Source organism: Nematostella vectensis, chromosome 1 (assembly GCF_932526225.1).
Source record: "Nematostella vectensis chromosome 1, jaNemVect1.1, whole genome shotgun sequence".
Classification (NCBI taxonomy): domain Eukaryota; kingdom Metazoa; phylum Cnidaria; class Anthozoa; order Actiniaria; family Edwardsiidae; genus Nematostella; species Nematostella vectensis.
The window spans coordinates 10,346,671-10,362,828 of NC_064034.1; the positions used below are offsets into that span (position 1 = coordinate 10,346,671).

At 38.1% G+C, this 16,158-nt stretch overlaps 4 long non-coding RNA genes across 4 annotated transcripts; 3 read left to right on the forward strand and 1 right to left on the reverse strand.

The window, feature by feature from the left end:
* The first annotated feature begins 279 nt into the window (after positions 1–279).
* LOC116620030 lies at positions 280–2,172 on the forward strand. The gene is made up of 2 exons (XR_004296978.2): positions 280–1,097; positions 1,650–2,172. It is a non-coding gene; the product is annotated as an uncharacterized LOC116620030 (long non-coding RNA).
* Positions 2,173–2,191: 19 nt separating this feature from the next.
* Positions 2,192–3,916, forward strand: LOC116614770. The gene is made up of 2 exons (XR_007311886.1): positions 2,192–2,260; positions 3,021–3,916. It is a non-coding gene; the product is annotated as an uncharacterized LOC116614770 (long non-coding RNA).
* Positions 3,259–12,322, reverse strand: LOC5507491. Its single transcript, XR_007311885.1, has 5 exons — positions 12,171–12,322; positions 11,923–11,975; positions 11,764–11,794; positions 10,222–11,077; positions 3,259–4,868 (listed from the first exon to the last, which is right to left on the reverse strand). It is a non-coding gene; the product is annotated as an uncharacterized LOC5507491 (long non-coding RNA).
* Positions 12,323–12,458: 136 nt separating this feature from the next.
* Positions 12,459–15,497, forward strand: LOC116614792. Its single transcript, XR_004294726.2, has 2 exons — positions 12,459–13,190; positions 14,975–15,497. It is a non-coding gene; the product is annotated as an uncharacterized LOC116614792 (long non-coding RNA).
* The last annotated feature ends 661 nt before the right edge of the window (positions 15,498–16,158 follow it).

Sequence of the window (16,158 nt, forward strand, 5' to 3'; positions counted from 1 at the left end):
GATGGAGGTAAAATCAGACTGGAGCTGATGTGCATCAGAAGTTGCCTCGATGACACTGTATAAAAGAGTATCATCAGCAAACAATCTTATGGTAGAAGATTAACAATCATTGCCGATGTCATTTATGTAGAGTAAAAACATCAGTAGGCCGAGAACGGTCCCCTGGGGCACACCAGATGACACACTTATAGGGGAAGATGAGACTCCATCAACAAGAACGGGTTGTTCCCTATGTGTTAACCAGGTTGTAAGCCAGGTCTTTAGGAGACCCCGAATTCCATGCAGTAACGGCTTTTGAAGAGCAAAGATGGCAATATAACTAAAGAATATCGGCTCAACAGTAATAATGAAGCGAAGAGAGAAAAAGAACCGAATAAATCCCATGGCTTATCATCAATGTGTTCGCAATTTCCCTCTTTTATGTCACTGCAGACGGACTTCAGTTTGCATAACAAGTACCCAGTAGTTGTTATACGGACTAGTGATTGTTGTTGTTGTGAAAGCAATAGAAATCTCAAGACCCCCTCCATCAGTCAGGGTCACGACACGGTCACGGGTTTTGTTGGGCTCCAAGTCACGTGTTCCACTGTCACGCCAGACACGTGGGCTTGTTGCTAGTTTATAACACCTTTACACGTATGCTCTTGTCGTAGCACCTTTATTATTTCAACGTCACAAATTACAGAAATTACAGAAATTATAGTAAGGCCCATTTACACGAGCAATTTTTAGTTGAAAACTTTTACTTGACAATTTTTAGTTGCTCGTGTAAATGGTGCAAAGTGAGCACTAGCAGGTCAGCTTTTTCCCAGCAATAAAAAATCGACAATTCGATAAAATTGCTCGTGAAGATGCGCCTCAATGAAAAGTTGTCAACTTTTTGAGTCCAGACCTGGGACTCTCGCGAGCCTGGTACCCAGGGTAGGACGTTGTCTGTCTGTACAAAGATTTGGGCTACCTTTGGCAGTCCGCGATACAAAGCCATACAAAACGGCCATGATTTTTCGCACGTGCCCTGTTACGTGTTTACGATAATGTTGAAAGCTCCTTCTTCGATTTATACCGCGAATACGATGGCGAAATCAAAGATATATTTGGTAACTATGACGACTTATGATCCAATGTTTTACGGGGTTTACTTATCATGGCTTTGGAAGTTTGTCATTTGATGATAATGATGATGATGATGATGATGTTTATTGGTACCATATAACTTTACATAACGTTACATAGGTTGTTTCAACCAATAAATTTCTAAACTTCCTTTCCTTATTAAGAAGCGGATAAACAAACTAGCCCCTCCCCCCCCCCCCCCCCCGCAAAGCGAAAGGTGTTCAAACAGCTCAAATACCATTGCCTGAGGATTGTACTGTAAGGCTTTGTTTATAAATGCAACTCAGCGAAATAACTTTATTAAGGGAAGACAACCAAACAAATTCCTAAAATGACGGATAGATAATAAGCATTCAGTAGATCTCTGTGTTATTTGATGAGATTAGTATATATAGGGTAATGTAAAATCACTCTGAATAATCTCATTTCTCTGCCCCGCTTCTCAGATCAGATATAACTTAAAATCTATAAAATAGAATTTTTTTATTCGACACTGGGTTTGCAGTATTTTATATTTTGAGTCTATTTTTTCACAGCAATGTCCAGTCCAGAAGTACTATGATTGCAAATCATTGCCCAAGAAATAAAACAAAATTGATTGCTACATTATTTTAAACCAAGGCAAACACATGCACAGAGGATACACAGATATTCCTTAGAAATCAGTGGGCTCCAGGGAATACTGCAGTGTACTTACATGCAGAAGCTATTGTTAAAGGAGAAGCAGGAGATCATAAATTCTGTATAGTTCACGATATGTTATCACATGAGCAGTAATCATTTCAGTAGCTATTTTCATGGCAACCACTTAGACCCAAATAGCTTACTGGGTATATACAGGCATGCAGCTCAGGGTGGGCACACTGGTTTTTGCCCCTCCCACTCAACCACAAAAAGCAGTCTTTTTTAAAAAGATACTTATTTTCTTTAATATTTATAACTGCACATCCCCTCCACAGCTAATCAGATTGTTAATTATGGTTATCAGACTTCACCTTTCCTTTTCTAGACATACAATTAAATAATTTCTTTTGTCTAATAAAATAAGACTACACGCAATTTGTTCCTTTTCTCTTACAAAAAGAAACCATGAAATAGCCTGTATTCAGACCTCCGTAATTCTATACAGGCTACCATGAAACAAAGGGTAAGTGATCAACCAAGACAGTATGGCTGCCCCACACAAATCTAAAATAATATAGATTGAACCCTTGCAATTGAATGACCAACAAATCTATGAGCTTGAGCACTTAACTTCTCCATGAGAACTTCTAGTTTGACATATTCTCTTATGCATTTTGACAGATTTTTCCCGCGAATTTCATGCATTTCAGACTCGTTGACACATTTCATTTTAGGTGGTTGTGTGTATTTGTTTTTTGTGTCTCAAGGTGTGTTGTGTTTGATTAATTGATTTATATTTGTTTGTATGGTTGTGATTGCATGATGTGGTATCCTTGGTTGTTGTCTGAAATTTCCAAGAAACTGTGGTGCAGTGTCTAACGGTAAGGTGTATTGTGATTTTTTTATGTTTGTGGTTGTGTGGTGTTTTATGTTTGTGGTTGTGTGTTTTTTATTTTGTGTTTGTTGTTGGTTTCCTCTTCGAGCTTATGTCCAATTTGATATGCATTAATTTATTTGCTTAAACCTTTTAGAAATACCAATACAATTTAAATAATCTGACAACTCAGGAAGGGGTCAAATTGCAGCAAAATATAAAGATTTGTCTGCAAATTACCTCAAGGAATCTTTCATTGCACGAGGTTGACATCCAAGTTTACGAGCTCATAACAAAACCAAACATTAGTAGGGCTATTATGTGACTGGAAAGGTGTAAGAATTTTTTCAAAAAACATCATGTCAATTAAACCCCAGCATATTTTGATATCGTTAACCCTTTTCTATAGGCAAGTACCAGAGCCTAAGAGGCACTTGCAGAGAAGAAGTCTGAAAAATAAAGAAAAGCCAAAAAAGTAGAAGTGGGGCCGATGATGTGTGTGTTTATTCACGCCTGGATCTTCAAAAATTACTATCACGAGAATTGTCATGCTTGAGGATCCAGCGTACTTTGCGGGCGCAAAGATAAGTGGCTTTAGATAAGCTGGAGGCTTCAAATGATCAATTTAAATAAAACAATCATATTTCTTTTTATTGCAAATATTTTATTTTTATCAAAAAAAACATTCTTGGGAAAGATCTTCCCTTCTGACTTTTCATAGTTATTGATCTACTTGAAGAAACTTTGTAATCCAGTTATTTACAGATAAATCCGTTTTGGATACATGTATATTTATAATAAACAATCATATTTCTATTTATTGCAAATAATACATTTACTGTAAATGATTTATCAAGAAAGCATTTTTACTTGAATCTCTCAATAAATCTAATTCAAACATTATTTGGGAAAATCTTCCCTTCTAACTTAAATAAAAATATTCAAATCCAGTCTCTTGTAATGGTGAAGATTAAGCTTTTATTAAGGTGTACAGCTGGACCATACCCTTCAATTCTTTGAAAACAACTATTTATAACAGAAGACATCATAAACGTCATTCCTTGCAAACAAACATTTTATGACAAAAAAAACTGGAAGACAATACCCAAAGCTGCAGATTGTTTGATGGGCTAGAACATTGTAAACCAAAAATATAGAGCTATAATCTATACTAAAAATTGCTGGGTATATTGTTTGACTAAACATGTGCAACAGTATGATGGATACAGATATATTTTTTTCTATTAATTTATTTTACCAGTTCTGATATGTGTTTATGCAGTTATCATAAAGGATCATCTCTAATATTGGTGTTGATTGATCTGTCTACATATGTTTATTTGTATGTCATTTACCAGCTAAAATATTGTAAAAATACTGATAAATTCAGGGTGCCTTGCATTGTTTTGAAATCGTTAAGGTGGTTAAAATCAAGATCTTACAGCTTAGGTACAAGGAATCCCCAACTTTTAAAAAACTGTTTCACAGATGCCATGTAAGGGAAATGTAATCAATATGTTTTCAGAATAATCTAATAAAGCACTAAAGTGCACCACAGAAAATGACACACAGAGCACTATATCCCCTGTTATTCTAAGTATGACTTGCCTTTCTTACTGATTAAGAAATTGTGAAGCGCAATACATGCACAAGAAATCTTTGCATTCTCTACATCTAGCTCCATTGTCTTCAGCAGCACCCTAAATCTAGCACAGAGTAAGCCAAAACCAAGGATGTAGTATGGTATTGGTTACACTCTTTGGCCAATATGTTTGGGTCAGGGGAAAATATCTGATTTCCATTTCTGTCTTTTAATTTACCATCCTTGAAAATTCCCACACCTGATTGATTCCCAGGCGATCCAAGCTCAAATGCTATAAATTTAGCATTGGCATCAGCAATAGCAAGGAGAACAATACTAAATTGTTTCTTGTAGTTGAATTACTCTGATCCTGTGTTTGGCAGTGCTTGCATATTTAATTATATGCTTACCGTCAATAGCACCCACGGCAGGAGGGAAGTTCTATTTATCTTCAAATTCTTCGGCTAATTTAACCCAATCTTCTGTAGCGTAGTGAGATATTCATCCTTCAGTACTTGGAACATAGCATCACATACCTCGGGTATGATACGAACAGCCCGTGGCCAGAAAATGCAACATTATACATAGTCTGTGATGAGCAGAAATTGCTTTGACTCCCTTTTAACCAGCGGGGTGACCTTCTCAAGACTTTCCTCAAAAAGGGTGGCATCCATCCTGAAAAAAATAGATAATCAGTATATTCACTGTTAGAGTTCACTGTGAGAAATCAGCTGTAAATAAGAGGGGCTGGATCCCTCTGTATTCTTGAAGGAGCCTCACCACATGCAACCACTATGACATATTGGATGAGAAAATGTTGGTAATAATATAAAATTCACATTTTGTTCTTGGTGTTGCATGCCCACCCAAGCCCCCTACTATAATGTGGATGATGAATATCCCTTCGAGACACTGCAGGAAATGGCACCTCTGGGAACACAAAATTCAAATTTCCTTCTTTTTAGGGGTTCATGGCCCCAGCCCCCCTAGTAGATGCGGATGTGAAATATTCGTTCTAGTTCCTTTGGGTACATAAGTTTTGTTTGTGCTGTATGGTAACAAGGGGGGGGGGGGGGAGATGCATTTAATTGAGGGTGTGCTTTTATTCAAGTATGTGATTTCATTCCAGCAAATCTGTTACATTCCAGTTGAACTGTTACTGATTCATCCATTCAAAGAACCTGACTTCTACTCCAGAAAATCTCCAGCCACAGTATAATAAATGTGCTGAAAAAAAAAATTATACATCCAACTCCAAAAAAAAAATTATACAACCCCCCCCCCCCCCCCCCCCCCCTTGATGTATGCATGATTAAATCCGCATTGTCACCAGTTCACTTCCGGAGGTCCGACAGAAACCTCAACCGTTAAAAGACAAAAGAATCTATTAGAATCCGAAATATTTAACATGCCATCCGCTCTAAATTATCAATCACACCCTAAAAGAAACTTGCAATATACACACTGCTTTCAATATTTTGAAATATTTTTTGCGGTTTCCGTTAAAAATCATCGGAGATTGTAACGTAATCGACCGGAAGTAAACTGGTGACAATGCGGCTTTAATAAACTTTGTAAGGCCTAGTACAAACGTACGGTGGCCCACTAGGGTCACGGCAAATTAAAAAAAGCCACGGCAAATTAAAAAAAGCCACGGCAGAACAAAGCAAACGCACGGCAAAAGAAAGCGATCTCACGGCAAAATAAATCAAACTCGCGGCAGAACAAAGCATCTCACGGCAAAGAAAGCAATCCCACGGCAGAATACAACGAACTCACGGCAGAACACAACGAACACGGCAGAACACAACTACGACCTGGCCCACAAGGGTCACGGCAAATTAAAAAAAGCCACGGCATAAAACAAAAAATTACGGCAGAACAAAGCAGACTCACGGCAAAAGAAAGCAACTCCACGGCAGAACAAACAAAAGTAAATTGCCACGGCGGAAGTGAATTTCACGGCGGAAGTGAAATACACAGTAGACCGCCCAGTCTTCCTCCATTTGCAAATTCAAAATGGCGGACAGCGAAAGCGAAGATCAGGAAAGAACCATCATAACACAATTATTTCACCTTGGGCATAGTTATGATGACATTGTTGGACTACTGTCGAAGTGTCATGGGATAAATATCAGCGTCAGAACGCTGAAAAGACGTCTTAAAGATTGGGGGATGTCAAGAAGATATCTTGAGTATGATCCAAATACCGTTAGATCTGCTATTACAGAACTTTTGGATGGACCAAATTCGATTGTTGGATATCGGTCAGTTTGGCATAATCTTCGAATGAAGGGTATACTGGTACCACGTGTAGTTGTTCAAGAAATGCTGAAAGAAATCGACCCAAATGGAGTTGAATTGAGAAAGGCCCATAAGCTGAAAAGAAGAGTTTATCGTAGCTTAGGGCCAAATAGTACTTGGCATGCTGATGGCTACGATAAACTTAAGCCATACGGTTTTCCGATGCATGCGTGTATCGATGGTTTCAGTCGCAAAGTCATTTGGTTGTATGTAACTCGATCAAATAATTATCCTGACAACATTGCTTCCTATTATCTGGACGCCGTCAAACAACTTGGTGGCTGTCCCAAAGAACTAGACACAGACCTTGGAACTGAGAATGGTACTATGGCCGGTATACATTCTTTTTTTTTGGATGATCCCAACTCTCATAGATATGTTGCATCTCCACGAAATCAAAGAATTGAATGCTGGTGGAGCTTTCTTAGAAAAAATTGGTCAACATGGTGGATGAATCTTTTCAAAGACATGATAGAGAAAGCAGTACTCAACACAGCAGACAAGCTTCATTTAGAGTGTCTTTGGTTTTGTTTTGCTGAACTACTTCAAAACGATCTGAAAAGAGTGGGTGATTCATGGAATACTCACTATATAAGGAAATCCCGCCATGATACTGTAGCAGGAAGACCTGATGCAATTTTCCACCTTCCTGAAAGTTACGGGGGTATTGATAATTTACTTGTACCAGTTTCACAACATGATATGAGTTATGCTTACACTCATCTTGTACAACAGGACGAAGATGATGAATACCAAGAATATTTTCGTTATGTTCTTCACAGTCTCAATAAAAAGAAACCTGAACACTGGAGAGAAGCATTACAGATGTATGAAGAGTTGTTGCACATTGCAGTTAATGGTTGTTAAGTTACATTATTTTATAAGGAACGATTGAGAAACAACTTTCAAAAACTCATTAATTATTCATGAGGTATTCAACCAATCCCTGTTTGTAATTTGTACCACGTGAAGTAACTTGAAACCAGAGGAAGTACTCGTACCTTGTATTCTACCTTATTTCCAGTTACTTCTACCTTTTTCAAGTTACTTCTACATTATTTCCAGTTACTTCTACCTTATTTCCAGTTACTTCTACCATGTTTCCAACTACTACTAGCTAATGATAATCAAATTATTAGAAATAATCAGTTTAACATTAATTTAGTGAAAAAAGGTCTTTGATACATGACTCCATCACGACTCGATCCCCTACCGTCCAGTCTATATGCGCCGTCTTATACCATTACGCCACCGAGTTTCTGATGCGATTCCTCGGAAGATAACATACTTATAAAACTTATGAATTAGACTCATTAGGAATGCCATGAATAGCAGACAAAGACAATTTGAATAGCTTTTGTTTCAGAAAGCCGTCCGGGAATTGAAGAACAACAAACGGTGCTTCATGCATTCAAAATTATGAAAACTGAAAACCTTAGTGGAGATGCAATAAATCAATATATTTCTGTTATATGTATTTCCTTCGCTTCTTTTCCCTCCCGAATAATTAATGAGTTTTTGAAGTCGTTCAAAGGCCTCCAATTCAGACTTGACGGGATTTCAAAGTCCTTGCAATTAGTTCCAGTCCTCGGCTAGCGCCTCGGACTGGAACTAATTGCGCGGACTTTGAAACCCCGTCAAGTCCTCATTGTCGGCCTTTAAACATTACGTAAAACAAGGTCGAACCCCTCCTTCCCAGTCCCCTCCATAAAGGAAACAATTCAGTAAAAACCCACTTGCAAGATTCAACCAGTTGATTAAAAAGCACTAGGCCAGAAAAAGAATTATAAGTCACTGAGGTTCTCATATAAAGGGTGTCAAGATCAAGTTGACTGTAAATGAAACATTAGGTTATGTTAGCAAAAGGAAAACATGCCCATTTCAAAAATGGTTGTCAGAGGAGATTGCATAACCAAAAGGTTACAACCACTTAAAAGCTGTTCGACACACAAATTTGAGCTTCTTGAAATTGCACGAAAATGAACACTAAAAAGAGGTTAAGGTTAACCACATACTATCTTGTCATTATTTCATAGAAATGACTGCTTTTAACCATGCAATCACCATGTGACAATTGCCATTTTATATTGCAGCTTTTTTGAAAATAGGTATATACTGTCACATGATTTACAATTTAAAGGTTACTGTTCACAAATGTGACATCAAGGCCTTGCAACACTGAATAATTCCCATGATTTAAAAATCTGTTTATAAGTTAATGCCTTAATCGGAATGGCACCAGCCTCAACACTATTATTGTGCATGTGTCAAAAAGGTTATGATTTCTTATAATACTTCATGAATTACAGATAATGGATAATGAAATAGACAAGTATTACTAAAAACAATATTCTTTTATTCTTCAAAAATCTAATCAGTACTATTTTAGCTGTAATCAGTACTATGTGTTTCATGGATGGAGTATGCCCACTCTAATCAAATATCATTACAACTAAATCATAATTTGCAACTTCTAAATTAAGAACAGGAACAAACAACAATAACAGATAAAGCATTCATCAAGGCTCATCAAATTAGCTCATATATCTTTCTGTGCACAATCTGTATAAACAAGGCCAAATACAGGGGTGCCGGAACCGGGGTTGGGGGTGCTAGAGCTGCCTCAATAAGTTTTGATTTCTTCTGAATTACTTTAAGATTTAAAAAGAAAAATACAGATAAAAAGCAAAATATAGCTAAACATATATAGAAAAACTACAAATGCATAGCTTAGCCCACACCCTCGCCCCCATCAAAAAAATGCTCCGGCATCCCTGAAATAGCCTAAGTGTCCTGTATATGCACTTGTTTATTAAAGATAATTATAAAGGAAATACTGATTAGGCAGTGTCGCAAGACAGTACTTAGCTGTTAACTTTCATATTGAAGCATTATGAAATCACAAAATCAATTTGTTCAGTAAATCTGTTCAGTGTAACTACCCAAATTTCAATATGGCCAGGACCAATTTTTACATTATGTTTCAGCTGGTGTTTCACCGCTAAACAAATGAGGTTTTGAACCAGGTCCCCCTTACCTCCTCGCATTTTCGACCTTTCTGCTTGAGTGAGCGCTGATATACTTGAACCAAATTCAACTTCGATAGAGTGAACGCAATGAACCGGTGAAATACATATTTGACTATTTATTACTTTTTCTTTTGTGTCTATTTGACTATTACAGTATTAACTTTTACTTCACAGGTTTAAAATGAAAGCTCACTTCCGCCGTGGCTTGGATTCTGTCGTTGTGTTCTGCCGTGAGTTCGTTGTATTCTGCCGTGGAGTTGCTTTCTTTTGCCGTGAGTCTGCTTTGTTCTGCCGTAATTTTTTGTTTTATGCCGTGGCTTTTTTTAATTTGCCGTGACCCTTGTGGGCCAGGTCGTAGTTGTGTTCTGCCGTGTTCGTTGTGTTCTGCCGTGAGTTCGTTGTATTCTGCCGTGGGATTGCTTTCTTTGCCGTGAGATGCTTTGTTCTGCCGCGAGTTTGATTTATTTTGCCGTGAGATCGCTTTCTTTTGCCGTGCGTTTGCTTTGTTCTGCCGTGGCTTTTTTTAATTTGCCGTGGCTTTTTTTAATTTGCCGTGACCCTAGTGGGCCACCGTACAAACGCCGCTCTTATCAAATTATCTAGGTTTGTTTGCATTTAGGAACAGCTCTTGATAAGAGCGGCGTTTGTACTAGGCCTAAGGCAACAATTGTCTCACCTGAAAAGGTTTCTGAAACCTGCTTGGTCCGTGTTGCGTAGCCCGTGAATCAAATTTGCACCAAAACCTTGGGCCTGCCTTTACTCCTCGGTCTTCCAAGGACTCACCCACCACCTCCTTTCTACTCTCTCGTTGTTTCTCGCCATGAATGAAAGGCAAAAATCGCTGCATTTTTTTTTTTTCTTGCCGTATTGTTAGCGCCATCTTGGATTGTGCTGCCGCGATTTACGCTATGCGCCCGCGCCTTGTTTACAGCGAGCCTTTCGGTGGAAACGTAAGCGCTGGCGCGTGTAAATGGGACTTTAGTGTAATTTATTCATGCAAAGATGCATTAAAGATGGATAGGGCCATTCAAAGACGGCGGTTGCTACTGGGCCACTCTGGCCAACCCTCCCGATTTTTCGCCGGGGTTATACCGCTTTTTTCTTGAAAGCCCATCCTTATTTGCCGAATAAAATAAAATAAAAAAACAGATTTAGTCAAGAGGGAAGTAATCAGTGCTTTTTTAACTGTTTAAATTTTACCCTACCCCCCCCCCCCCCTTCACTGGGCAAGAGAAGTATGGAGGGCTCTCGACATGCGCTGTGCAAGCGTAAGTTCCACCCTCTCTGAAGAAACAACAACTATTGTGATAATCATATAAATATTTTATTGAAAACATCAACGAGTTCACGTAAGTACAAAAACATCGGCACAGCTAGTAGGGTTGGTAACATCAGACTGGCGCCTGTAAGTTAGTCTTGAAGTCGGTGAGATCTTGGTATTATTTTCTTGTATATAATTACATAACTTAGGTGTAGCACTGTTCATCTAATAAACGGTGCCCGACGCCCTGTACTATTTTTTAGATCCTGCTTTTTTGCCACCACCACGACCTGGAACATATAAAAGGTTGGGATATTAAAATACAAAAACTTTCAATGCCCTGTTACAACAAGACTTTTCGGCTGCAACTGTATAGCAAAAAATGTTGCAGGTCGCACGCGCCCTGACACGTGTTTTTCGCAGCGACATGAAGCAATTTGGTGCAGAAAGTAGAAGAGAGTTCTACTTTTCGTGCGACTTTGAGAAATGCAAAACAAGTTGCAAAAGGGTGTCACACTTAGAAATGCGCGTGCGCGTTGCAATGTTTTTTATGCGAGACAGAAAAAAGCGTTCGTGAGACAGGGCCTTAAACGAGTCAATGCAAGCATTCACGAGTTGAAACCGATATTTTGAGTTGTGGAGGGTGTTTTCAGGTAAAACAGGGCCTACACACATCATTGCGAGCATTCACGAGTTGAAACCGATATTTTGAGTTGTGGAGGGTGTTTTCAGGTAAAACAGGGCCTAAACACATCATTGCGAGCATGCACGAGTTGAAACCGATATTTTGAGTTGTGGAGGGTGTTTTCAGGTACAACAATCTGTCGAGTTAGCTTCAGGTTATAATTATAAGGGGCCAGTCTTCGGGTTTCCAGAAATACGCTGCGTTTCTAATTTATCTTTGATTTTTGGTACCTCATCATTCTAAATTCTAGACACTGCCGACGTTAAGATAAATAAAAAAAGTCAGGCTTACCTCCTTTCTTGCCTTTCTCCTCCTCTTTGTGCTATAACAAATAAATTCAGAAGGTGAAAATCGTGAAGAGCGGGGTTGATGAATAAAAACGGGCCTCACGCCAGAAAGAACGAACGGTCGGCGAACGACAACGCAAGCACATTTGAAAATAATATTTACCTCGTCTTTGCTCTGTTTCTCGGCTGGTTTGGGGGCAGCTGGCTTCTTTTTGTCTAAATATATAAAGAGAAGAATAAGTTGAATTAAGAATTCTAGCCTCGCCTCAATATTTTGCCTTCCTTCCAAGCAGAGGCCTCTTTTCTTTGTATTTTGCTGGGCATGGGAATTCTTTTACTTGCGAACGCACTTAGCAAGCCGAAATGCAAAGAAAAGAGACCTCTTCTTGCAGTCTAAGAGTATTCCTTTACCGTCTTTTCCAGACATCTTGATTATTTTTTTGCAAAGATTTAGAGCTTTCTTCCTCTTCACTTGTATTCTTCGCTTCTTGAAGGACGAATGCAGCTGCTCTGAGCTTCCTTTCGTATATAGTAGTACTGTAAACCGGTTCTACTGGTTTTTCTAGCCAGTTTTGCTATCCTGCTTTCCTAACCAGAATTTATCCTAGACCAGATATACTAAAACTTGTTTTTAAAACAAGATCAAAGACCTCAGACCTCAGAGAAGTGTCACGCAATCGATAATAGTGTGACAAATGGTTCCGTATCAACAAAGGCTCTACAATAAATTACTGTCCAAATTCATTTGCCTGCTTGAATTTCGTTCTTTTCGGCAAGTATTAAAGATTTGTGTAGTTCCAATCGCCTGTGCCTCGAGCATAAAAGAGAATGCTAAAATCCAGGCTATTAATTATTACAATATCATTTCCTTACAGAGCTTTTTCCACTCGTTTTCCTTCCAAACTAGGATCCGTGCAACAAGAAAAAAATCTAAAGGAGATAGAACCTAGAGAATAATATAACGGCTCATGTGTTATCATAATTATTTTTTTTAGCAAATGAAACCTAAATGTGTTATCATAATTATTCTATTTATGAAGTGAAAACTTGTGCTCCAGTCTTGTTATTCGCAAGCTTATTCTGCAGACGCAGTTCAAGACCAACTAGACAAACAAGTATTTTTCTTGTCATAGTCACATGTCGTGTGCTAAGAACATTCATTCTTCAATTTAGTCTTCAATTCCGGTTCGATTCTGGTTTCATAATAATTTGCATATCCAGTGTTTACTAGTCTGTATAAATGCAAGAGCGCGCGCACGGTTTTTGATCATGAAAACGAGGCTTAATATGGAAATGTCCTTTGAATGGCGGTCATGTGACCCTCGTTCTGTGAATTTGTTTACAGCTTTTTTCTCCGGGTTTACGCCTTTTTCGCGTATTGTCGAACGAAATTTCTTTACAACTCAATAGAAATGTTTACAGTTAACAGAGGTAGGTAGTAGTTTTCAAATTATTTATCGGAATGGAGTGACTTTACCGTCGTTTTATGCCGTCGAGGAACGCTTGACTGATATTTGGTAACGTACTAGTGGCCGACACGTTTTACCGGTACCAGTAGATTTTATTTCAAATTTTGCTTAGAATGAATTGATTACGATGTCTAATGTTGTAAGATACTTGTTGTTGAATTTATAACTGTAATTGGCCCGATCCTGCTTCCTGAATACTAGCTTGTTTGAGTACTAAATAATTTCAGTATATCTTATTTGATTTTGCACAACCCTTTACCCCATCTCATTATGCACTAGTCAATTGAAACCCCCATAGTCCCGGGAAAGGGTGGGGGATTAGACTTTGACCCTGTACAAAACAGAGACAAAACTGCAGTCAAATGCGCCTACCCCTCGGGATGTAGACTATAAGGCAACTACCCAACAACAAGTCATCTGAAAAAAGCCTTTATATTCAAAGCAAGTACACTTCAGCAAGTACATTTGTACTAATTACTATGAAGGGGGGGGGGGGGTGAACAGGTTCGGCAGATTCAGCCCCGAAATTCTCACAGATTACGGGTTTTGATGATTATTTTAGCGGATTGGGGGATTTTGGAAAAACGGCGGATCACAGATCTGTTGACAATTTGGGCGCAGATCTCGGATTTTGACTGCCTTGACAGTAGAGTTTCGGATTTTAAATGAATTTCAATCGAGCTTTTGTTTTATCTGTCAAACCATGCAGATCTAAAAATATCTGCGGATCCACGGATTTGTCCTAAAAATGTAGTAGATTGGCGGATTGACATACCCCTATTCACCCCTCCCCCCTTTGAAGATAACAATTACCAAAAAAATGGAAAATTAAATTACCTTTATCTGGCATTAGTTGTCATTCATATTTGTTTTTGCACATTCTGTAATGCAGCTTGCCTCACACTGATACATGGAATTGCTTGCTACAGAAGAGGAAGTGTTTCAAACCAGACTAACATGTCTTTTGCAAAATACATTTGTGATGTTAGTCATTTGTCCCCAAGGCCCCATGGTGGGGACAAGACTAAGAGTCAAAAACTGTAAACTCCCCCACCCCCTTGGGACAGATTCTTGTTCAAAAGTGCTCTAAGCCCCCACCTTAACCCCACACTTCCCCAGGACCATGGGGGTGGGGGTTTCAAATGATTAGTGCATTACTATTAACTACATACGGAACTTGTTTTGTTTTGCATTCTGCACTCATGTTTGTTTACTAGAAATTACAGTGTATACTTTTGTTTGTTTCAAAAGATCTGACCTTTGTTTAATATAGGAAACAATGTTAATTTAAGTAAACTATTTTTCACTTTTTTTGCAAGGTTATTTAGGTGGATAGGAAGAGTATAATTGAGAGAGATAGAAAAAATAAGTTAGTTTTAATGATTGGTGATGGATTATATTAGATCATGGACGGCAGAAGTAAAAAGATATTTTGGGGGCACAACACAAATTGTTATGTTTTTATCTTCAACCCCCCACCCCTCTGTCTAAGGGGAGGCATTGCCCCTCGAACCCCCCTCCTCCCCCCAATTCTGCCGCCCATGTAGATGATTGATGGATTATATTATTGATGGATTAAATAGAGAGATAAGTTAAGGTATTGGTATTAGTATGAGAAATTATAGATATGTTAGAGAGGAGATAATATATTTAGTTAGTAAGAAAGTGAAAATTGGTTTGTTTTATATTCTTGTTGAAGGAGGAGAAAAATGGCTTTGGAATAATTTTTTTTTATTTTGTTATAAGAGTAGAAAATGTAAAACCTGACAAGTTGCAGAACCCATTCATATGTAGAACCCACCACCCTTAAGCTGGATGCAAAAGCTACATGCTGGATGGAGGGGGTACAGCTGTCCTACACAAGGCCATTTGGGATGGACCTGACTGATAGACAGATTGAGCTATTGATTGATTGATTGATCCTATGATTGACTAACCGATTGATTGATCGATTGTAACCCATGCACTGATTGATGCAAATCATTAGGATAGTATAGGATCCAGTATCAAAGTATTATCACAACAAAGGTTCGATCTAAACAGAATATCTATTTGTATGTTACAACATTAAGTAAATTATCATATATATTGTACGACAACACATATAAGACATTGTATTTTTGGATATTATTTCATTGTTTTGAATCTCATTTTTTATTCTTTGGAATCTTATTTCTAATATCAAGTAGCGACCATCTTTCAAATACAAAGATATCAAATTGTTTAATATATTTGCAAATACAAAATCATTAAATTATATAGAGAGATATATAAGAGATATATTGACACTTTTACTAGAATAACTTTTACAAGATTTTGAGGATTACTCTGTCTTCCTATAAGGGCACAACTTTGTCATTTCACCAATGATTTCATTAACTCTGAAAAGCTTTCTTTCGATATCATCCAAATTAATGTCAATTTCCGATTCCTTCTTTGAAGATGCCTCCATAATCTTTCTTATCACAATTTTCTGAGGACAAGGCTGTTCTCTCTTTTCCTTCAATTTCTGGTCATTAGCCACTCCTTCTATTGTCCCCTTCTTTTGCTTTTTATCGTAAAAGAAAGACCAATACCAAAAGGTGCTGTGTTACTCTTTCTGTGGGATTGAAGATTGGTGACACATGCAAGGTTTATACAGTGGCTGATATTCCTTTATGCAGTTCATGGTTCAGGAGTTTGTTCTTTAGCCACTCCTCCAACGATGATGTGGACGAGGAAGTTTGAGCGGTCTGTTTCCAGCACCAGCTCTCCGTAACACTCTCGCTGCTATCCATTTCTGTGGCAATATCATAAAACTATATTAACATTTTTGCACCGAAGAAGGAAAATAAAATGTTTATGATAAGTATAATAATTGCTCCCTGAGTACCATACCTTCATTTGACATTCAATATATTAAAAGTTATACACTCTGCTGTCGGTGGCCT